The following is a 21598-nucleotide window of genomic DNA, read 5'->3' on the forward strand; positions in this document are numbered from 1 at the left end:
GAAGGTGACTCATTACTATGACAGTCAGAGATGCTTGGAGTCTAATTTTGGGCAAACGCAGGGACACTAAGTTACCTGTGGCTGACTGAACCTCACATTAAATACTCAAGCATGAGAGAAGCAGGACCAGTAACAATGAGCACACCCCGCATGCAGATCTTGGTCTTTAATTCTGACAGGAAGGAACCTGACTGAGGTCCTTGAGAAATAGTTGATTCTAGGGCTGGGGCAAGGTAGGTACAAGATGAGGCTGGAGCACCGAATTACATCAGAAAGAACGAAAATGCTAAAAACAAACAAAAAAAAAAAAAGAAAAAGTCCCAAAGACACAGCAGCCAGCTTAAAGGGGCTTCCATCAGCCAAATCTGGAACAATTTGAACACCAAAATAATTTATACCATTAAACCATTAAAAATAGGAGTGAATAAGCTAATTCAATGATTAAATGACAGATTAGACAGACAGAAAGACAGACAGATGGCAAGGAGGGGCAAAGGGATGGCTCTGTTTACAGCAGAATGCTATGCTGAGGGCCAAGTGGGAAATATGGAGAGAGTGTTGGAGATAGAAAATCATATTGGTGATGATTACTGCCAAGAATCACCAATGGATGCTAAATCTAGGGGGTATATTTTTGATATGGAGCAGAATGTCTGTATGGTATTAAAGCATCTCCCCACAAACTGCTTATTAGTAGCAATGGAAGAAAAAACAACTCAGTAATTGTACAGTGGATAAACTGGCAACACTTGCCTGGGCCTGCGTGATCAAAACCAACATCCTCGATGAAGGGCTGACAGACGTGGTGTGCCCCCAGGTGACAGACGTGGTGAAACCCTGAGAAGGACACAACATCACCTATGCATTTATTGCAGCTGAGAATGCAACACCTCCAGCTAATCAAGAGCAAACAGCAAACAAACACAAAATGAGGAATGTTTTATTTGAAGAAAGAAAAAAAAAAAGGTGGGGAAGACTGCATTCTTCAAAAATGTCAGTGTCATAAAAGACAAAGAAAGGCTATGGAAATGCTCCAGATTTAAGGAGGCTAAAGAGACATGACAACTAAATGCAATACCTGTTCTCAGACTGGATCCTATGCTGGCAGGCCAAAAAAAACGCTTTTAATGATATTTTAGGTCAACTGACAAAAAGTACCAATGTAAATTTATAAAACAGTACTACTGTCATGTGAGAGAATATCCCTGTTCTTAGAAGATATAAACTGAGTGCTCATGGGTAAAGGGTCATGGTGTATTTAACTTACTCTCAAATGGTTCAGGAAAAAATGAAAAGTGGGTAAGTGTGCATGGATGTATGTGTACATGTAGACGTGTGCATGGATGTGTGTATGCACGCGGATGTGTGTGCACACAGACGTGCACATGGATGTGTGTGTGTGCATAGACGTGCGCATGGATGTGTGTGTGCGCACAGACATGCGCATGGTGTGTGTGTGTGTAGATATGTGCATGGATGTGTGTGTACACGCAGACATGCACATGGATGTGTGTGTACGTGTAAACATGCACACGGATGTGTGTACATGTAGATGTGTGTGTGTGTGTGTGTGCGCAATAGAGTGTGTACATGAGAGCAAGAGTGAGAGGAAATGATAATTCTGTACTCCTCGCGACCACACTTCGCTAAAGGCTGTCAAGTATCCAGTCGAACTCTCAGTACTCAGAGCAGTCCTGCAACCACACACATCTCCACATTCTTTGCTCACCTCAATGTTTCCTCTATAACCATCATGCTGTTCATTACCGAATGCTATCATTTTTCTGAAACTTTTCTCAGTCCTTTTTCCCTTAGTTTTTGCCCAGCAAAACTACATTTCCATTTTCATTTTTCCCTCTGAATTTCCCTTCTGAACTCCCTTTTCCTGCTGTTCACTAAGCCTATGTCTGTTTCTCACATCTCACTCTCAATTAATACAAATGAGAAAAGAGCAGATAATCCCAAACTTTAGTCATCACTCTATTTTAACACACTTCTATTTTACCTCACCTGGTACAAATTACTAACATAAACTCTGAAATTCTACCACCTTTCCTTTATTTACCTTGCCTGCTTTTATTTATCCTGCCTGCTGGTATAGGATGTTAATGAATTCAAAAAAAAAAAAAAAAATTAGATATGAGTAAAAGTAGTCAAGAGAGGAAACGGGACTAAATATGAGGTAGAGTCTTCCAAAGAAAAGTTTCAATGTACTCAATGTCTACAATATATAAGACTCTTCTATAAAATTCTGAAACACTTGAAATAAGAAGCTCCCTTTAAAAAAAAAAAAAAGAAGCTCCCTTTTCATCTAAAAACACAGATGTTTTAGTACAAATTTAAAATATTAATTTATACCTGAAGAGGCAAACTTATCCAAATAACTGAAGAGGTTAAAACCAAAATTATATGTAAGTCCAATGTTTGGGTACATTACAAAACTTTTAAAGTATGTGAGAGGGAGGGAGGGAGGAAGGGCTTGAGTACTTTCTCAGCGCTCAAGGATGGCTATGGCATCCCCTCCAGCACAGCTTTTCTGCTAACACTGATGAGGGAGATCCCCAGCACGGCATCTTCCATATTCTTATGAGACAAAAGAAGGAAAAGAAGAGGGAGATGCTCATACTACTGAGTCTTAGTCCTCAAGTACTCCTCTAGCCCATAACCTAACAGTGCTTTCTGGTCCCTTTCAAGCCATTTTTCCCTGGGAATTACCATCAAGCTCTTTTCCTACCAACAGCAACAGAGGTTTACAAGATTTTCATTCTAATTTTACTGAATTCCATGTTCACTGGCACTTCTTTAGGCTCAGTACTCACTAACTTTACAGAACCTACATAATCCATTTGCAAATTTTTTTAGGTATTGTTTTTGTTGTCCCTCAATAACAAACATCAACCAAACAGAATATTAATCACTACAATAGGCAAAGGCTATACCCAAAGCCGCATTAGACATAGCATGTTTGCTAGTTTCCATGTGACTGCATTTATTTCTATTAAATTTTATGGATTAAGCACTGAAGACATAAAAAAAAAAGAGAAGGATTCATCACATGAACAGTATTTCTCAAAGTGTGACAGAAACACCACTAACAGCACTTAAAGCTAGGTATCACACATAAGGAGTTTTAAATAAGCATGTATTCTTCAAATGTGTATTATGAAAAAAATAACACACCAACCAATAACTTCACATATATTAATTCTTATGACAAGGCTAAGATAAAAAATATATATATGGTGGTATTATACAGCAAAAACAATGAAAGAGTAGGCAAATGACTACAGTTTGGAAAACTGCATTACACTACACCATATCTTGTTCATTTACTAATTTCTAAATCACATAAATTCTAAGAAGTCAATAAAAATAAAGAATTCTCAGTTCATTATTAAACCAGAGTGTTCTGGAAATCAGCCCCTTCCCCATAGCTGGCAACCTTTCACAGGTGGCATCAAAAGTCTTCATTTGCGGGCTGGCCCAGTGGCGCACTGCTACAGTGCGCCGCTTGGGAGCGCGGCGGCGCTCCCGCCAAGGATTCGGATCCCACATACAGACCGGTTCCCACTCACTGGCTGAGCAAGGTGTGGGCGCAGCACCAAGGTTTGCGATCCCGTTGCCGGTCCCGGTCCGGTACGGGCGTGACACTGAGGGTTGCGATCCGTTGCCAGACACGAAAAAAGACAAAAAGGAAAAAAAAAAAGTCTTCATTTGCTTATTATTCATTACTTTATAGCTACACATGAGTATTGGACACCTTCAGATTATGCCTCTAAGAAAATATCGCAGTCTAATAAAAGGCCCTAACTCTGTAATATTGCTTTTCTACATTCTAAAGAACAGATATCAGAATTTTTATATGGAGGAAGAAAACTTCAGAATACTAATTTTCTACATATTCATAATCTGCCATTCCTTTTAGATTTGGATACAGTGGCTAGAACCAACCTAACAAGACCTTAATGCCCTCACACCACAACTGCTATAATAAATTGACTTAAAAGTGGCTCAAACACAAGATAAGTCTGTATCTCACTGTTGTAAATCTCCAAGGCAGGTGTTCTAGTCAGCAAGCATTCTGCTACAGGCTCAGGGACCCTGGCACCTTGATGCTCTGCCTCGGAGAGTCCTCATTCCCTGCATCTAGCTGACAGAAGAAAGCAAGTATGACAGGGACAGCTGGTTCACTGCTTCTGAAAAGCCTTGACTCAAAAGCAGCATCTACCACTTCCACTTATACCTGCTTAGCAGCAAGGGAACCTGAAAAAATGTAACCTGTTGTGCAACTGTATCTTATGAAAGAGAACTGATCTGGGTAGACAGCTAGCCATATCTCCACACACCAGTCCAAAAAATATGATATTGCTTGTCATTCTGCCATAAATTAAGGTTTTCAGCCTTTACAAGACTTACAAAAACCTTTTTTTCAGAAATGCAACTACCTCTGGAAGAGCACACCTAGAGCTATCCCACATTTGTAAAACAAGAGAATTATAGACAATACCAATCATTTACAAACTTAGCTAATTATCAAAAACATGAATCCCTGATCTTACCCATGGAGAGAGTATGATTAAGAAGGTCAGTAGGGGACAAAAACCTGTACTTTATTTTTTTTTGGCAGCTGGCTGGTATGGGGATCTGAACCCATAACCTTAGTGTTATAAGACTGCACACTAACCAACTGAGCTAACCGGCCAGCCCAAAAATCTGCACTATTAAAGGGTTACCTGGTAATTCTCATGAGCAAGATTTGAGAGCCACTGAACTAAAGTCCTTTGTAACTCTTCAAAAAAATTAAAACACACTTAATGTATATTTATCAGACATAGAGGTGTGATGGGCAGGAGGAGAGGGAAAAAAAGGTGGGGGGGTGGAAAGAATCAAGAAAAAGAAATGTACTGTATTAAGCAGAGCTATCACATAGGGATTCCGAAAACATTTGCCAACATTGTGATTTCCCATACAAAATTTTTCTGAATGCCACTTTTAGCAAACATTGCCCCAATCTACCATCTTGAAATCCTATGGTGTTAGAGTGAAATATAACAAAACACTGCCCATATGTAAAACCAGATTTTGTTCCCTGAAGATTGTTATCGAAACCACTTGGTCTCATTTTCTGAAAGACTATCATTTCTACTCCCTTTCCTTCAGTGATCTAAATTTTCTAAGCTATTTTTAAAAGTACATTACCACCTTATTTTAAATTATAATGATTTTATAATTATATTTTAAATTAACATGAACTCCTATAACTGGTATTTCTCATTCTATAATAATTGATCCAATAATTGTATATCAAATTCTGATCCATAACTCACAATCAGAAATCATAAGTGAATTGTACACCTCCAAAGAAGTAGTTTGTTGCTTGTTCTATGTTTAAAAGTTTTCATTATACTTAATAACTGAAAGGCATGCTGGGCTCTAGCTACATTTGATGATTAGACTGGTATTACTCGCACTGTGTTAAACAATGTCTTTTCCCTACTAGGCTTCTTATTACCTTACTTGCTTTTATTTAAAACAACTATTTGGGGGGGGGGGGTTTTTTGGAAGAAAAAAGCACAGCAGAAAAAGGGAAGCAGAAGTATGAGCATCAAATACACTGAAAAGCTCTGAGAATTAAGACTGAGATTACCTCGCAAAATGTAGCTGAAACTAAAAGAGATAAAGTACGTAAAATCTGTTTTAAGAAGCCCATGTTCTGCATTTGCCCGTAAGGGATCTCCTACAATCACTCCATGTGTCTGCAGTGCAGATATCCCTTCCCTGGAAGGACTCTCACCAGCTGTCAACTTCTCAGTAGGGGCTGATTCTGCTAGAAAGTATATTACATAATTACAAATGCTTGACAGTTCTCCTGGTGTAGACAATTCTAGCACTCTGTATATCAAACAAAAATAATAGTGCTATTTTGCTCATAGGACATGTAATTTGACTTCTAGAATCATATTTTTACTTTTCCTATACTCATTCAATTCAATGACTGGGTATAATACCATGATGGCTTAAGATAAGGTCTACAGTGTAAGCAATGTTTATTTAAGAAAAAGTCCCCATAATATGGAATAAATACAATAAAAGAAAACAAAGTTATTAAAGGCTAGAAAAAAATAGGCAAATATTGATTTCCCAAAAGTTCCTTTTTTAGCAGTAAATTGCCTAAGCAAAGAAGTATGATTTCCCAAATCCTATGGCATGACGCTACACTTTCTAATTAACTGGAAAACGCACTCCTTAGAAGTCATTTAGACTCAAAATTCAATCAAAACCAAAACTAAAATCACAATGCAATTAATTACATTTCTGTTTAGGGACTTGTCATCTGCTAGAATGATAGTCACATACGCTGGTTTAAAAACAAACCTACAGGGCCGGCCCGGTGGCGCACTGCTGCAGTGCGCCGCTTGGGAGCGCAGCAGTGCTCCCGCCGAGGGTTCGGATCCCACATACAGACCGGTTCCCGCTCACTGGCTGAGCGAGATGAGGGCGCAACACCGAGGGTTGCGATCCCGTTGCCGGTCCCGGTCCGGTACGGGCGTGACACTGAGGGTTGCGATCCGTTGCCGGACACGAAAAAAGACAAAAAGGAAAAAAAAAAAAAACCTACAAAGATAAAGCGCAGCTTTGAAAAGGAGAGTAAATACACCTTTACCGGTCTTCCTCCATACTCCCATTCCTATCTTGACTTTTGTTTTCTTCTCTCCCGCTCTCTCACAGTTTTGTCTATGCTTGTCTTCTTCCTCTGACCCTGTGTAACACTAAGAGTTACACTGCCTCTGCCCCTAATATCTGTGTGCCAGTGGGCAGGGGCCTCTTCTGTAAAGCAGTGGTGTAATAATGCCTACCCCACAGGGTCACTGCAAGGTGCAAACATCATCTATTCAATAGCTTATAAACTCTGTGTGTGATGTGCTCAAACCAGTGCCTGGCACATAGTAAGCACTCTTACTGATTTATAGTTGCTTACCTCTCTGGATACTAATCTTTTATCTGTAATATGTACTGAATATATCTATTCTCTCTTGAGACTTGTCTGTTCACTTTCTTGATGATTTTTCTTAATAAACACAAGTTGTCGATATTAATGTTGTCAAAAGTATTGATCTTTTCCTTTATGGTTTGCACCTTCTGTGATCTGTTTAAGAACCACTTCCCCATACCAGAGTCATAGAGCTATTGTCCTAGATTGCCTTCTAAAAGTTTCACAGTTTTGCCTTTTGTATTTAAGCCTTTAATTGACCTGTAGTTGGTTTCTGTGAGTAATGTGAACTAAAATATATCCCACCCTTAGGAAGTTTCCTGTTTGGTAAGGACTACATATATAACCAACTATAACTTTACGAAAGACACAAAAAGTATCCCAAGTGAAAACTGATAAGGTGTTAACCATTACTTTATTGAGATTTATTCTGCTCTCTCATTGAAGCAAACAAAAAAATGGAAAATTTTTACATGAAAATTTGGAAGGTTATTAACAAGTTAGTCAGACTATGATCTGACCCCAACACACTCCAGGAAAAATCCTTAAAAATGTCCCCACAAAAATATCATTTAAGTCTTATTCTAAAAAAATAAAGAGTTAAGCATTGAAAAAGTTTGGGAAATGGGCATTCTCAAATAGTATGGGTTGGGTAATTACCCCTTCTAGAGGGTAACTTTGCTATACAGATTTAAGAAAAGTCTTCAAATATCCACGTTCTTTGAATCATTCATTACTCTTTTCAGACTATATTTTAAGGAAATAACTGGATAAAATATGTTTTAGAATGTTCAGCATGGAACTCTTTTTGCTTTGCTATACAGATTTAAGAAAAGTCTTCAAATATCCACGTTCTTTGAATCATTCATTACTCTTTACAGATTATATTTTAAGGAAATAACTGGATAAAATATGTTTTAGAATGTTCAGCATGGAACTCTTTTTACCAGAGGAAAATTGGAAATAACCTACTGTCCAACAAAAGAGGACAGGTCAAGGACAAAGCTCTTACAGCACATCCACATACTTGAATACTGTGCAGATTACACAGCTCTGTGTTCATGTGGAAAGATGGTCACAATATTCTGGTAATTTACAAAAAAGCAGCTAACAAAATGCTTGTGTAATATTCACTTATTCATCAAATATTTATTGAGTGGCTTGTGTGTGCCAGGTACTAGGCAAATCATGGTAAACAAAGAGAGATCTGTTCCCTGCCTGCAAGGAGCATACAAGTTTTGAGGGAGACAGATATATTTCTTCCAATTTACTCTGGTTGAGATATTAAAGGCATATGCATTTTGAGAATAGAGACAATTTATATGTAGGTATATGTAATAAATCAAGCAGTGTCACTGGCATGATCTTCAAAGAGAACATACCTACCCAGCTCTCTGAACTACCAAATGGATAAGCAACAGGATATTAAAGCAACTATTTCGTGATGAACTGAAGTACATCCATCTTCCACAAAATGCTCTAGGGAGAGTTTTAAGGAATGCAAGGCATTACAGAAAGTAGCACACTGGAAGACAGATGTGAGACAGATCCCAGAACCACAGCAAAAGAATTGGGACAAACAGCTCCCACACCTGCCAATTCAAGACTAACTGATATTAATTAACTACAACTCTTGAGCAAATAACTGTTCTTCCAACAGTCTACACCTTTACCTTTCCCTGCTGTTTGATTCTAACAAGTAATAATAAAGCTTCCCAAGACAAGAAATGTCTCAAAGTTAGGGTCAAACTGAAAAGATTCTGATATATGTTCATTTCTTTTAAAACTTCCGCACCAAAATTAGAAAAGTTATGAGTCATTAATTACAAAGGAAAAATTTTAACCTTAGAATGCAAAAATCTGATAGACACCACCTCAACCAAGAGATTGAAGTTCACATTCACCAGTAACAACACTTATCTTTATCACATACCTCCTGATGCAATGCAAAGAGAAGGGCATGAGTTCACCTCTGGGGTATTCTTGCAAAAATGCTGAACCCTCAATTTAATCATTAAAGAACATCAGACAAATCCAAACTGAAGGACATTCTATAAAACAACTGCCCAGTACTCTTCAAAAGTATCAAGATCAAGAAAGACAAAGAAATCTAAAAGGAACTACCACAGATTGGAAGACACTAAAGAGACATAACTAAATGCAACATGGGATACTGGATTGTACCCTGGACCAGAAAAAGGACATCAGTGGGACAACTGATGAAACTCTAATAAAGTCTTTATTAGGTAAGTTGTATCAAGGCCTGGTTTGAACATTGTATTATAGATACACAGATGTTAACAAGAGGGGATGCAAGGCAAAAAGTACATACACAGGAACCCTCTAGACTATTTCTGCAATTTTTTTATAATCTAAAATTATTTCAAAATAAAGTTTTAAAAAGTCATTTCAGTTGAAAGGTAAAAAGTTATGGGGGGATCACTCATTGACTCTAACATAAAAATATGCTACCACCTCCAATAATTGAACTAAAAAACCTCAATAATTGTAAGGATTAAAATGGAATAAATAAGTTGTAATTGTTCAATAAAAGCCTGTACTTAGATAATCTAAAGAACAGTAACTTTCTCTAAGGCACTAAAGTCTATCCAGATAAGTGAACTATTTTATTTTCCCCTTTATTCTTTTCTAATTCATCTCAACTCACGTTTATTTAACATCTACTACGGGCATGTAACTGTGTTAGGGCTTGATGAGATTTTTACATATAATAAGGGAACATTTAAACATACAAAATGACAGATAAAAACACAGAGTAACAAAACTGGAAATAATTTTTCACTCTTGTACACTGTAGCAGTCAACCGGGACACCCTTTTTAGAGCAAATGTTGATAAGACTGGGGGCCCTCACAGCTCAAGCTTATCCACTTCAATGGCCAGTTGTTCTGGCAAACAGAATTAGCTCCAAAAATTATGGTTGAAAATGCCACAATGACTCTTTGAGAAATATTCCACGTCTACTCCTTTTTTTCTCCATCTAATCACACATGCATTACTTTTCTTAACACAAAATTAAAGAACTTGATTCTCTGAATATCAGGGCAAAGGTTAGGCTGGCGTAAACACATGGAAGTTTACTCACTCTCCTCTTACAAGAGATCTGAGAGATCAACGGTAATGCCAAGGTTAGAAAAAATAAGGTTAGAAAAGTAAGGTCTCAGAACCAGCAGCTTCAACATCACCTGGAACTTGTCAAAAATGCAAATTCCCAAGCCCCACCCCTGACCTGCTGAATTGGAATCTCTGGATGATGCTCAGCAATCTGTTTTCACAAGCCCTCCAGGTGACGCTGAGCCACATTTGAGCCACCATTGGAAGAGCAAAAAGACTGGCCTGTAAATCAAGAGTCCTGACTTCTAATCCTTTTTCTGAGACTCTCAGACTGACTACCCACTTACCTTCTGTGGGGCTTGGCTTCCGTATCAGACAAGGAAGGAGTTGGAAAAGGTAATTGCCACAATCCTTATCCTCTCTAAAAGTTGTAACTCTACAAGGCCATTCATCCCTCTAAGGCCTGAATGTGAAAAGAAAACCACTAGTATTCACCAGATGTTTACTCTCTTTCATCAAAGTAAAATGAGCAAAATTTCTTCTTTTCATCAACTGGTCTCTGAATCATATTTCATATATCTAAAATAATTTCTAATTATTTTAAATTGTGTTTGCTTTAGCTAAACCCATTAAACTCTAATTTTACAGTTTCTCCTATTTAATTCTATATTAAGTCTATTTTAGAGGAATTCCATATAATCACATATAAAAACAATTCCAAGAAACCCATCACTCAAATTGTCTCCTCAGTGGTGGTGACCTAATACAGTCAGGTGATAGTTCAGAAGGACTGTGCTGCGTGTCATCGCATAAGGAACATGTGTGATTAGATGACAAGTTTTTAACCAGTGGGAAAAACAAAATTTAAAAATGTATAGACCTATCAGCCTTTTGGCTAAAGATCAAGTGTAAAAAACATATAGATATAAATATTTCCATTACTTCTTAAGAAACTGGTTCTTTACAAGTTTTCTTCATTAATAGTTCTAAAAGGCACCTTTCCAGATCCAATTCAGAATTACCTGCACATGATGCCAGGCCAAAACAACCTTAAACTCATTACAGGCCAAGTTAATTACTGTATTTTTCTCACAAAGTAGACTTCCAAATTTTATTTTTAAAATCACAATCTAGCTATTAAAAACAAAAATGATCTCCCACGAATTCCTTAAACTCCATTATATACTTTTCTTCACTCATTAACCTGAAACTCACTGCTCACATACTCTCCCGTATCACTCTTCACCAGTGATCCTTAACAATCTGAAGGGTGGTGGATGCTTTTCTCATGAAACTATGGCATCTCTCCTCGCCAAAAATTTATAGAAACATATTATTCTGCATATAATTTCAGGGGGTTCATAGAGCTTAGAAGTCCATGAGTGTCTGATTAAGAACCTGCAGCCTACATTCTCCCCTACAATACAGGGACTAGCATCTTCTTGCTAATCATGATAGTTCTAACTTAGCCCTATATACAGACAAGGGTTGGGGTTTATGCTTAGTTAATTACATAACAACCTAGCATGCTAATATGTGTCCCAGAATAATATCTTATTCGGTATTATAATAATAAAGCTTGTACTTAAAAGTTTTTTAAAAATTATGGTTTGTTTTCATGGAAATCTTTTACACAGTTATCATATAATTCTCTACTTTCATAACATGTATATAGAATATAACTTAATGTTTTCTTAATGATTCAGTGTAATCAGTTGCTGTGCTGGGCAGAAAAACTTTACTGTTACGTATTAGAAAACAAACTCCCTATTATATGTGCTTAATTCGTGGCATGGGCAGTACTGTTATTACTGCTGTCTCATAATGGCTTTAATATAGGAAGGATCGGCTTTGTGCCAGCCTCTTTACTAAGCACTTACCCACATTCTACCAATCACCACTCACACAAACTATGCAAGTTATGTGCATTTCACAGATGAAGCTTCTGAGGCTCAGAGAGGTCAAGAGACTTATCTGAAGTCACATAGCTAGTAGCCACAGAGATCAGATTCTAACTCAGGGTTGTTGGATCCAAAGTCCATGCTTCCCAGACCTTATAAGATTAGGAAATGCTTATACTAGAGACCTCCCTCCACATATTGGGGGCAAAGGAGGTGCTCAAGAATGAGATCATTGCTNAGCCCTCCAGGTGACGCTGAGCCACATTTGAGCCACCATTGGAAGAGCAAAAAGACTGGCCCGTAAATCAAGAGTCCTGACTTCTAATCCTTTTTCTGAGACTCTCAGACTGACTACCCACTTACCTTCTGTGGGGCTTGGCTTCCGTATCAGACAAGGAAGGAGTTGGAAAAGGTAATTGCCACAATCCTTATCCTCTCTAAAAGTTGTAACTCTACAAGGCCATTCATCCCTCTAAGGCCTGAATGTGAAAAGAAAACCACTAGTATTCACCAGATGTTTACTCTCTTTCATCAAAGTAAAATGAGCAAAATTTCTTCTTTTCATCAACTGGTCTCTGAATCATATTTCATATATCTAAAATAATTTCTAATTATTTTAAATTGTGTTTGCTTTAGCTAAACCCATTAAACTCTAATTTTACAGTTTCTCCTATTTAATTCTATATTAAGTCTATTTTAGAGGAATTCCATATAATCACATATAAAAACAATTCCAAGAAACCCATCACTCAAATTGTCTCCTCAGTGGTGGTGACCTAATACAGTCAGGTGATAGTTCTGTAAATCAAGAGTCCTGACTTCTAATCCTTTTTCTGAGACTCTCAGACTGACTACCCACTTACCTTCTGTGGGGCTTGGCTTCCGTATCAGACAGGGAAGGAGTTGGAAAAGGTAATTGCCACAATCCTTATCCTCTCTAAAAGTTGTAACTCTATAAGGCCATTCATCCCTCTAAGGCCTGAATGTGAAAAGAAAACCACTAGTATTCACCAGATGTTTACTCTCTTTCATCAAAGTAAAATGAGCAAAATTTCTTCTTTTCATCAACTGGTCTCTGAATCATATTTCATATATCTAAAATAATTTCTAATTATTTTAAATTGTGTTTGCTTTAGCTAAACCCATTAAACTCTAATTTTACAGTTTCTCCTATTTAATTCTATATTAAGTCTATTTTAGAGGAATTCCATATAATCACATATAAAAACAATTCCAAGAAACCCATCACTCAAATTGTCTCCTCAGTGGTGGTGACCTAATACAGTCAGGTGATAGTTCAGAAGGACTGTGCTGCGTGTCATCGCATAAGGAACATGTGTGATTAGATGACAAGTTTTTAACCAGTGGGAAAAACAAAATTTAAAAATGTATAGACCTATCAGCCTTTTGGCTAAGATCAAGTGTAAAAAACATATAGATATAAATATTTCCATTACTTCTTAAGAAACTGGTTCTTTACAAGTTTTCTTCATTAATAGTTCTAAAAGGCACCTTTCCAGATCCAATTCAGAATTACCTGCACATGATGCCAGGCCAAAACAACCTTAAACTCATTACAGGCCAAGTTAATTACTGTATTTTTCTCACAAAGTAGACTTCCAAATTTTATTTTTAAAATCACAATCTAGCTATTAAAAACAAAAATGATCTCCCACGAATTCCTTAAACTCCATTATATACTTTTCTTCACTCATTAACCTGAAACTCACTGCTCACATACTCTCCCGTATCACTCTTCACCAGTGATCCTTAACAATCTGAAGGGTGGTGGATGCTTTTCTCATGAAACTATGGCATCTCTCCTCGCCAAAAATTTATAGAAACATATTATTCTGCATATAATTTCAGGGGGTTCATAGAGCTTAGAAGTCCATGAGTGTCTGATTAAGAACCTGCAGCCTACATTCTCCCCTACAATACAGGGACTAGCATCTTCTTGCTAATCATGATAGTTCTAACTTAGCCCTATATACAGACAAGGGTTGGGGTTTATGCTTAGTTAATTACATAACAACCTAGCATGCTAATATGTGTCCCAGAATAATATCTTATTCGGTATTATAATAATAAAGCTTGTACTTAAAAGTTTTTTAAAAATTATGGTTTGTTTTCATGGAAATCTTTTACACAGTTATCATATAATTCTCTACTTTCATAACATGTATATAGAATATAACTTAATGTTTTCTTAATGATTCAGTGTAATCAGTTGCTGTGCTGGGCAGAAAAACTTTACTGTTACGTATTAGAAAACAAACTCCCTATTATATGTGCTTAATTCGTGGCATGGGCAGTACTGTTATTACTGCTGTCTCATAATGGCTTTAATATACGAAGGATCGGCTTTGTGCCAGCCTCTTTACTAAGCACTTACCCACATTCTACCAATCACCACTCACACAAACTATGCAAGTTATGTGCATTTCACAGATGAAGCTTCTGAGGCTCAGAGAGGTCAAGAGACTTATCTGAAGTCACATAGCGAAGGATCGGCTTTGTGCCAGCCTCTTTACTAAGCACTTACCCACATTCTACCAATCACCACTCACACAAACTATGCAAGTTATGTACATTTCACAGATGAAGCTTCTGAGGCTCAGAGAGGTCAAGAGACTTATCTGAAGTCACATAGCTAGTAGCCACAGAGATCAGATTCTAACTCAGGGTTGTTGGATCCAAAGTCCATGCTTCCCAGACCTTATAAGATTAGGAAATGCTTATACTAGAGACCTCCCTCCACATATTGGGGGCAAAGGAGGTGCTCAAGAATGAGATCATTGCTGGAATGGCTCTTACCCTAGAAGTGGTACTAGGAAGGCAGACCCTAAATATAAAAGGATGTACCCTATTTCTTTCATGGGTAGCCAATGGTGGGTGAAAGGTTAACAAAACCCTTTCCCCTGAGAGATGAAAACTGGACCTTTAGTTAAACTGTCTGGCTCTGTTTTCCCTGGTTACCTAATAAGGGTAAGAATGTCAACTATGTCACTAAGCAAAATTGCGTATCATAAGAATGGCCCAAATTGGCAAACTGTATCTGGACTTTGAGGAACTATGCATAAACTATAAATATCCAATGGGGGTGCCATGCTTTGGGCTTCCTCTGTGGTGCAATTACTTTTGTAACTGGTGTGTCTTTCCAAGGACCCTAAAAGTTATGCCTATGAAGTGTTCAAAGATACCGGCTCCCTATGGGCGACAAGGCTTCAAAGAGAGGACTGACCCTACACCCACTGATGTGGGTCTCATGTCCCTGCACCAAAAGAATCAGCTGGAGAGAAATCAGCTTCTGTACAGCTGTGCAGACTGCTGCAAGGACCCCCCTGAGAGAACATGTCACTGCCAGGCTGGCAAGCTGTAGCTCCCATTCTATCCCCTTCTCAGTAGATTGTGCAAGTGTGACCTACGACAGTCTTGTGAATATAAGTTAAGCCTAGGACCCCCGGTTGCACAGCAGACTAGCAAAAGATCTAATGCATATGAGGAAGTGTCTAGGAATAAACAGAATGGCACCCACCACAAGAAAGCAAACCAAGAGCTAACAAGAAGAGCTATGCAGGTACCCATCTAGAAAACTTCACGCCACAGTTCTCTTCTGGAATCCCCTGCATCCCAGGGAGCAAAGTAGAGATGGTAGAACCGGAACTCTGTGCTTTGTGAAGAGGCAGCCTCTCTTCTCTCTTCATTTCCTCTTCCTTAGTGACCAAGTCAGCTTATATGGTTTAAATTCCCATTCACGTACTGATGACCCAAACTTTTATCACTAGCCAACAGCTCCCTAAGCACTAGACTCATAAGTCTATTTGGATGTTTCACACACTCACCAATTTCCCCCACAATCTTACTCCTTCTCCCTTGTTCTTTATGGCACTAAATAGCTTTACAACCTACTAAATCACTCAAGCCAGAAACTCTTAACGTCCTTTAATAGGAAAATGGATAAATAAGCTAATCTATCCATAATACAAAACTACATAGTACTTACAAAGACCTAGATGAAGTTCACATGGGAAGCTCACCAAAGCATCTTGTTGTTAAGTCTGAAATTACTTAACCCTGTGAAATGGATTGTGTCCCACAAATATTATATATTAGAAGCTTGATCCCTACTGTGACTGTTAAGAGGGTGAAAAATCCTATTATGGTAATTGATAGGTGGGGCCTTGAGGATGTGATTAGATTCTGAGGTCCATGCCTACTGAATGGATTAAAAATGGTGGTCATAGGCGTGGTTCAGAGGGCTTTAAGAGAGCACATGAGAGGTTGGTCTCTCTTTCTGCTCCTCCATTTTCTGCCATGTGAGACCCCTGCACTGCTGTACAGCCACCACCAAAGAGACCCTTACCAGATGTGTTTCCTGGACTTTGGACTTCCCAGCCTCTGAAACTGTGAGCAATAAATTTCATTTTCTTATAAAACATCCAATTCCAGGTATTCTGTTATAAGCAACAGAAACAATAATACTGTGGGAAAGACACTGGGATCGGAGAGCACTTAAGCTTTATCTCCAGTGCTCAAATGTTTTTAAAAAATGCTTAAGAATAAAGAAAGAAATAGATTCACTGTTTCACAGGCATTAATAGTGTCTCACCAACTAGATTAAAGCACCAAGGGACCCAAGCCTACACTACTTCCTCCTCAGGTATACAGGTTTTAAAAGGGACCTTTCAGGTACTGATTGCCTGGCCTGCCTTACTCCTGCTTTGCCGTCAGAATTGCTTCATGGAGAGATATAACAATGTTGGTATTTGCTTTGTTTACATCAAAATAATGGATATGTCTAGATGAAGACACAAGAAACTTCATAGTGGCTGTCTCCAGGGCCGGACCTGTGGTGCACTCAGGAGAGTGTGGCGCTGGTAGCACCGAGGCCATGGGTTTGGATCCTATATAGGGATGGCCAACGCGCTCACTGGCTGAGCGTGGTGTGGACGACACCAAGCCAAGGGTTGCAATCCCCTTACCGGTCAGAGGAAAAAAAAAAAAAGATAGTAGCTGTCTCTGAAGAGTGGACCTGGGAGTCTGAAGCACTATTGTACTAATTAAACAAACGCTGGTTTGTTTAACTGTGCACATGCATTTGTTTTTCAATTGCAAACAAATAAATACCTGAAGGGGGAAAAAACTGCCTTCCCCCTCAGAAGTCTCCCTAAACCTTCTTCCAAATCATACCAAGTCTCCTTAGTATCAGCTTTCATAGCATCCATGTAGCACAGTGAGTGTACAGGACTCACTTCTTGAATAAATGCTAAGACATGAACGAATGCATGAACTTATCACTGGCACCCACTGCCCTTATATCAAGGTCTGAATGCCTTGGTCTTGGCCTTCAAGGCCCTCAATATTCAGGCCAAAGGCCACACTTGCCAATGTTCTTCAGGGCTGCCTAGAAGCCTTCCCTCTCCCTCTGCATGCCCTGCCCCACATACCTGGCATCCTCCAGAGCCAGTGCAGGGATCGCTCTTGAGAAGTCTCCCCCATCCCTAATTCTTGTCACAGACTGTGCCTATCTTGTCCTGGGCTCCATGATACATGACAATGTGGGTTTCCCAACAAGACTGTAAGCTCCACGGGGGCAATGTGTTTACCTAATCCTTAAGTGGATCCCTGATAACTCACAAAATATATCAGACATGGGAAGAACTTAAAAAAAACAAAAAGCTTAATTGTGGAATGAATGAATGCCAAAATACTGTGGAAGGTAGTACAGCTTAGTGAATAAAAACATTGGCTCTGAAGACAGATTGCCTTGGTTCAAATCCTGGCTCTACCATTTAGTAGCTGTACAACTTTGTACAAGTTACTTATCCTAAGTTTGAATTTCCCATAAATGAATAAAAAGTAGTACATACCTTAAAGGATCTTTGGGGATTAAATAAGATCATGTACAAAGGCATCTGGACTATGTTTATATAATTTAGAGCTCAAAAACATTATATTACTGTTATTTCCATTGAATTCTGTTTATTTGTCTTTTACTATTCCTTAGTACTGAGTACTTAGTATTTTGGAAACTTCTAGTTTTCTTGGCTATCCTCAAGAGAACCAAATTTTTAAAGAGAGAACATTTTATCTAGAAACTAATCATGTGAATAAAAGCAATAAAGCTCAAAAGGAAAAATAAAACTTACAGAAAACAGCATTGGAAACTATATCATCTATCTCCATCTTCTCCCCCAAAAGGCTCTCCTTCCAGAGCTAAATTTTGCAAGTTCTGGATTTTACTTTATTAAGGAAGGCTGCAATTCCTTTTAATTCCTACACTGCCATCAACTGTTAGCCTCTTGTAGGGCTATTTCTGGGTTATATTCCAGGTGGCTGGAATTGCTAGATAATCAAGTAAGCAGAGAATTATTATAATCAAGATCTACCTACATAATTACCATAAAGAGATGTTCTAGTCACAACAAGAGAACACTGATAAGAATAGAAGACTTTCTACTTCCTACAAAAAACATATATAGGAGATTTGGACTCATCACCAGTGCTACAATAAAGTCAAGACACGTACGTACATACATAGATATATATAAATACATAGATATACATATACACATACGAGAGCACTTCAAAAAGTTCAAGGAAAAATATAATTAAAAAATAGTACCAATCTTCCACAAACCCTTTAAGGACCCCTTAGACGTATGCATATATGTTTGCATATATTGTATACAGAGAGACATAATTTTCATATACACATAATTGTACTTTCCTTCCTCTCCAAACTGCTCATACTCACTCTCACTCCCAAAGCCAACACCCTGTAAATTAAATTCCACAAATATTTATTGACTATCTTCCTGGTGCAAGACGCCACGTTAGAGACCTGTGATGCATAAACATGAAAGCCAGTCTTGCTATAACCTAGTGAAGGAGACTGACATACACACACACACACACACACACACGTGAAGGAACTGAGGTTGTGGTGAGATGCTGATGGTCCTCTCGGATTTAACACTCATCTATACAACTGCCTACTCAACATCTCTATCGAAATGAGCCCATACCGAAATCACCTTACCCAAACACCTGCTCGTCTTCCATTGCTGCCCATCATAGAGCTGAGCACCACAATCCACCCAGTCACCCAAAGCAGATACCTCAGTGTCCACCTCAACTCCTCCAGCTCACTAACCTCTCTTACCCACTCAGTCCAAGTTAAGTGGTTATGCTGAACATTTTTGCTTTCAGGACTATCTAGACCCTGAGCTACCTTCTAATTTTGTAGGAATCCTTTATTGTGTATGTCTTTGTGAGTGGTAAGCCAGAGAAGAGCTACTCCATTTTCCTGTTCCCTGGCAACTAGATTGGCTTGGCCAATCTCATGTTCCCATTCAGAACTTCAAATGCTAGAAAAATGTCACAAAGATGCAGGGGCAGTAGATTATTCACAGGCAGAAGAAAGTCAACAGTCCAGCAACAAAGGTAGCAGTGTCTCCAGTGGCAATGTCGACAGCAGCAACATTCTAACCAGACTATTTATGTGCTGACCTTGGCTGTGGCTTCAACCACCAGCCTCTTCCGGTTCCTATCTGTTTTTTGAACCCAGTACTCCAGCCTTCCCATCAATTCTGAAAGCTATCTATACCCTTCCAATAAATTTATTTTATGCTTAAGTCGGCCAAAGTCCATTTCTGTGGTCAACAACCAAGAATCATGACTGCCACTATGCTACTCTGTGTCGCCACAGAATACTGCACTAATGTTAGATGGTACTATCGAGGCCCATTAACTTATCTATATTCCCCACCACCCCATTCATCATTTTACTCCAGTGCAATGGCTGGTGCAAAACAAGCATGCAACAAATGTTTCCTGAATGAATTACTTAATTCCACTAATAATCAGAGCTGGAAAGAAAGAAAAAGAAAATTCTCAGTGGAGGACCACATTGTACTCCTAAAAAATCCAATGTCAACTGTGGTCAAGGGTGTCACAGTTATCAATTAGAACTACACAGCTTAATTCATTCTCCTATTCATGGATGTACAAACTAGGATTCTGCTTACCACCTGGGATACACACCACCTTCTTAAAAGGGGACGAGAGGGAGAATAATCAAATTAGGAGAGTCTATTTTATTAAGATTAGAGAGTTCTCCTATAATAAAACAAACCTAATTAGAATGAACGATGGGGAAAAATGTTCTCTCACCCAAGTGAATATCCACTAATCCTTGAGACCTAATTTAAACACTAATTTAAACTTCCTGTAAGAAGCTTTTACCACCCCCTGCCAGGCAGGCAGCCATAACTTCCTCTGTGCTCCTGTATCTCTATGTCAGCACTTAGAAAAAGGTATTACATCTATTTTTACATCTATTTCCTCAACCAGATCTCAAAATCCTCTAGGAAAATATGTTACTATGTCCAGCACCTATGTTGGTGTTTGGCATAAAGCAGAAACCAACGTTTTTGAAGTGCAACCACTTTGCTTTGATTAAAAGGTATCAGTGGAACTCTGTCCTATCTTGCAACTTTTCTGTAAATCTGAAATTACTCCAAAATAAACAGTTAAAAGAAAGGGGGAAAAAAAGTCACCAGTAGCAACTGTGTTATCACTTATCCCACCTGTCTTACATGTCATGCAAGAATATACCAGTTATTTGCCTTGTACTAGGAGGAGTTAATAATTCCACATGTAACAAACTCAAAAAAGAATGAGTAACAAACACTTGACATTTGAACCCCGACACTAATTTTGGTCAAGTAATTTAATCTGAGTCTCAGTTTGAAAAAAGGGAATAATAATTCCTACTCTACAAGGCTGCTGCGCTAAATGAAGTATACAGGGTATGTCAAATGACATATGAGCTCTTCTTATGATGTGCCCACCAATATATGTTAGTGCTGTCCCTTATACAGTGTTCCAATTCGATTAACACCTCACCACAAAACAGGTACATACTGTAACTGGTTCTACCAGGCACAGACTGTAAAATTATAATTCAAATCACCATTAGGATTATAACTGCCTATAAAATAGGAATCCTACATGTGCATCCACAGATGCTAAAATGTCCTATTCCAAAACTCCCAAATGAAACAAATGGGCTACTTAAAACCCAACGCAACCGACAGGGGTCAGCAGCTATTATCACCCACCTCCACCAGACCACTCCAGAAAAAGGACAAGCACACTCAGGGTGTGCCAGCGGGCTGGGAGGAGATGAGTGTCTATGGACAAAAACCCACTGCTGCAAACAGTGCTGTCAGGCAGCCTAGGGTCTCCCTGCAGGGGGGCAGAGATTGAAATCGTCAGTGGCTAAGACCCTTCACTTCCAGGAGTGGTGTTCGGGACTACCGGCCCTGAGCGGCCGCCCGCCCACGCCAGCGTCACTTAACGGAAGGAGGAGCGAGTGGCCGCGGTAGGGTCAGGGCACCCAGGGCGTGACACGAGTGGGCCCTGGAAGCCACTGCTGGAACTACAAGCTGAAACCTCCTCAGCTGCTGTAGTTGACGGAGTGCTCGTTTCTCACTTGGGAGAGACGGGGGCGAACCAGAACGTCCCGGATTTCGGTGCAGGGGCACGCGCGGAGCGCGCAGGGGGCTGTTTCTGCGCTGACGGGCGGACGGGGTCGGGGACAGCGAGGCCCCGCTGGGTCCGCG

At 39.0% G+C, this 21598-nt stretch overlaps 1 protein-coding gene across 1 annotated transcript in view; it reads right to left on the reverse strand.

The window, feature by feature from the left end:
• Positions 1-21598, reverse strand: part of ZNF407 (zinc finger protein 407) — a gene marked incomplete at its 3' end in the record, with an annotated part of 44276 nt that overhangs the window by 21659 nt on the left and 1019 nt on the right. The gene's annotated exons all lie outside the window — the stretch shown is intronic.

The sequence above is a fragment of the Galeopterus variegatus genome, unplaced genomic scaffold, assembly GCF_000696425.1.
Source record: "Galeopterus variegatus unplaced genomic scaffold, G_variegatus-3.0.2 Scaffold3722, whole genome shotgun sequence".
Taxonomy (NCBI): Eukaryota; Metazoa; Chordata; class Mammalia; order Dermoptera; family Cynocephalidae; genus Galeopterus; species Galeopterus variegatus.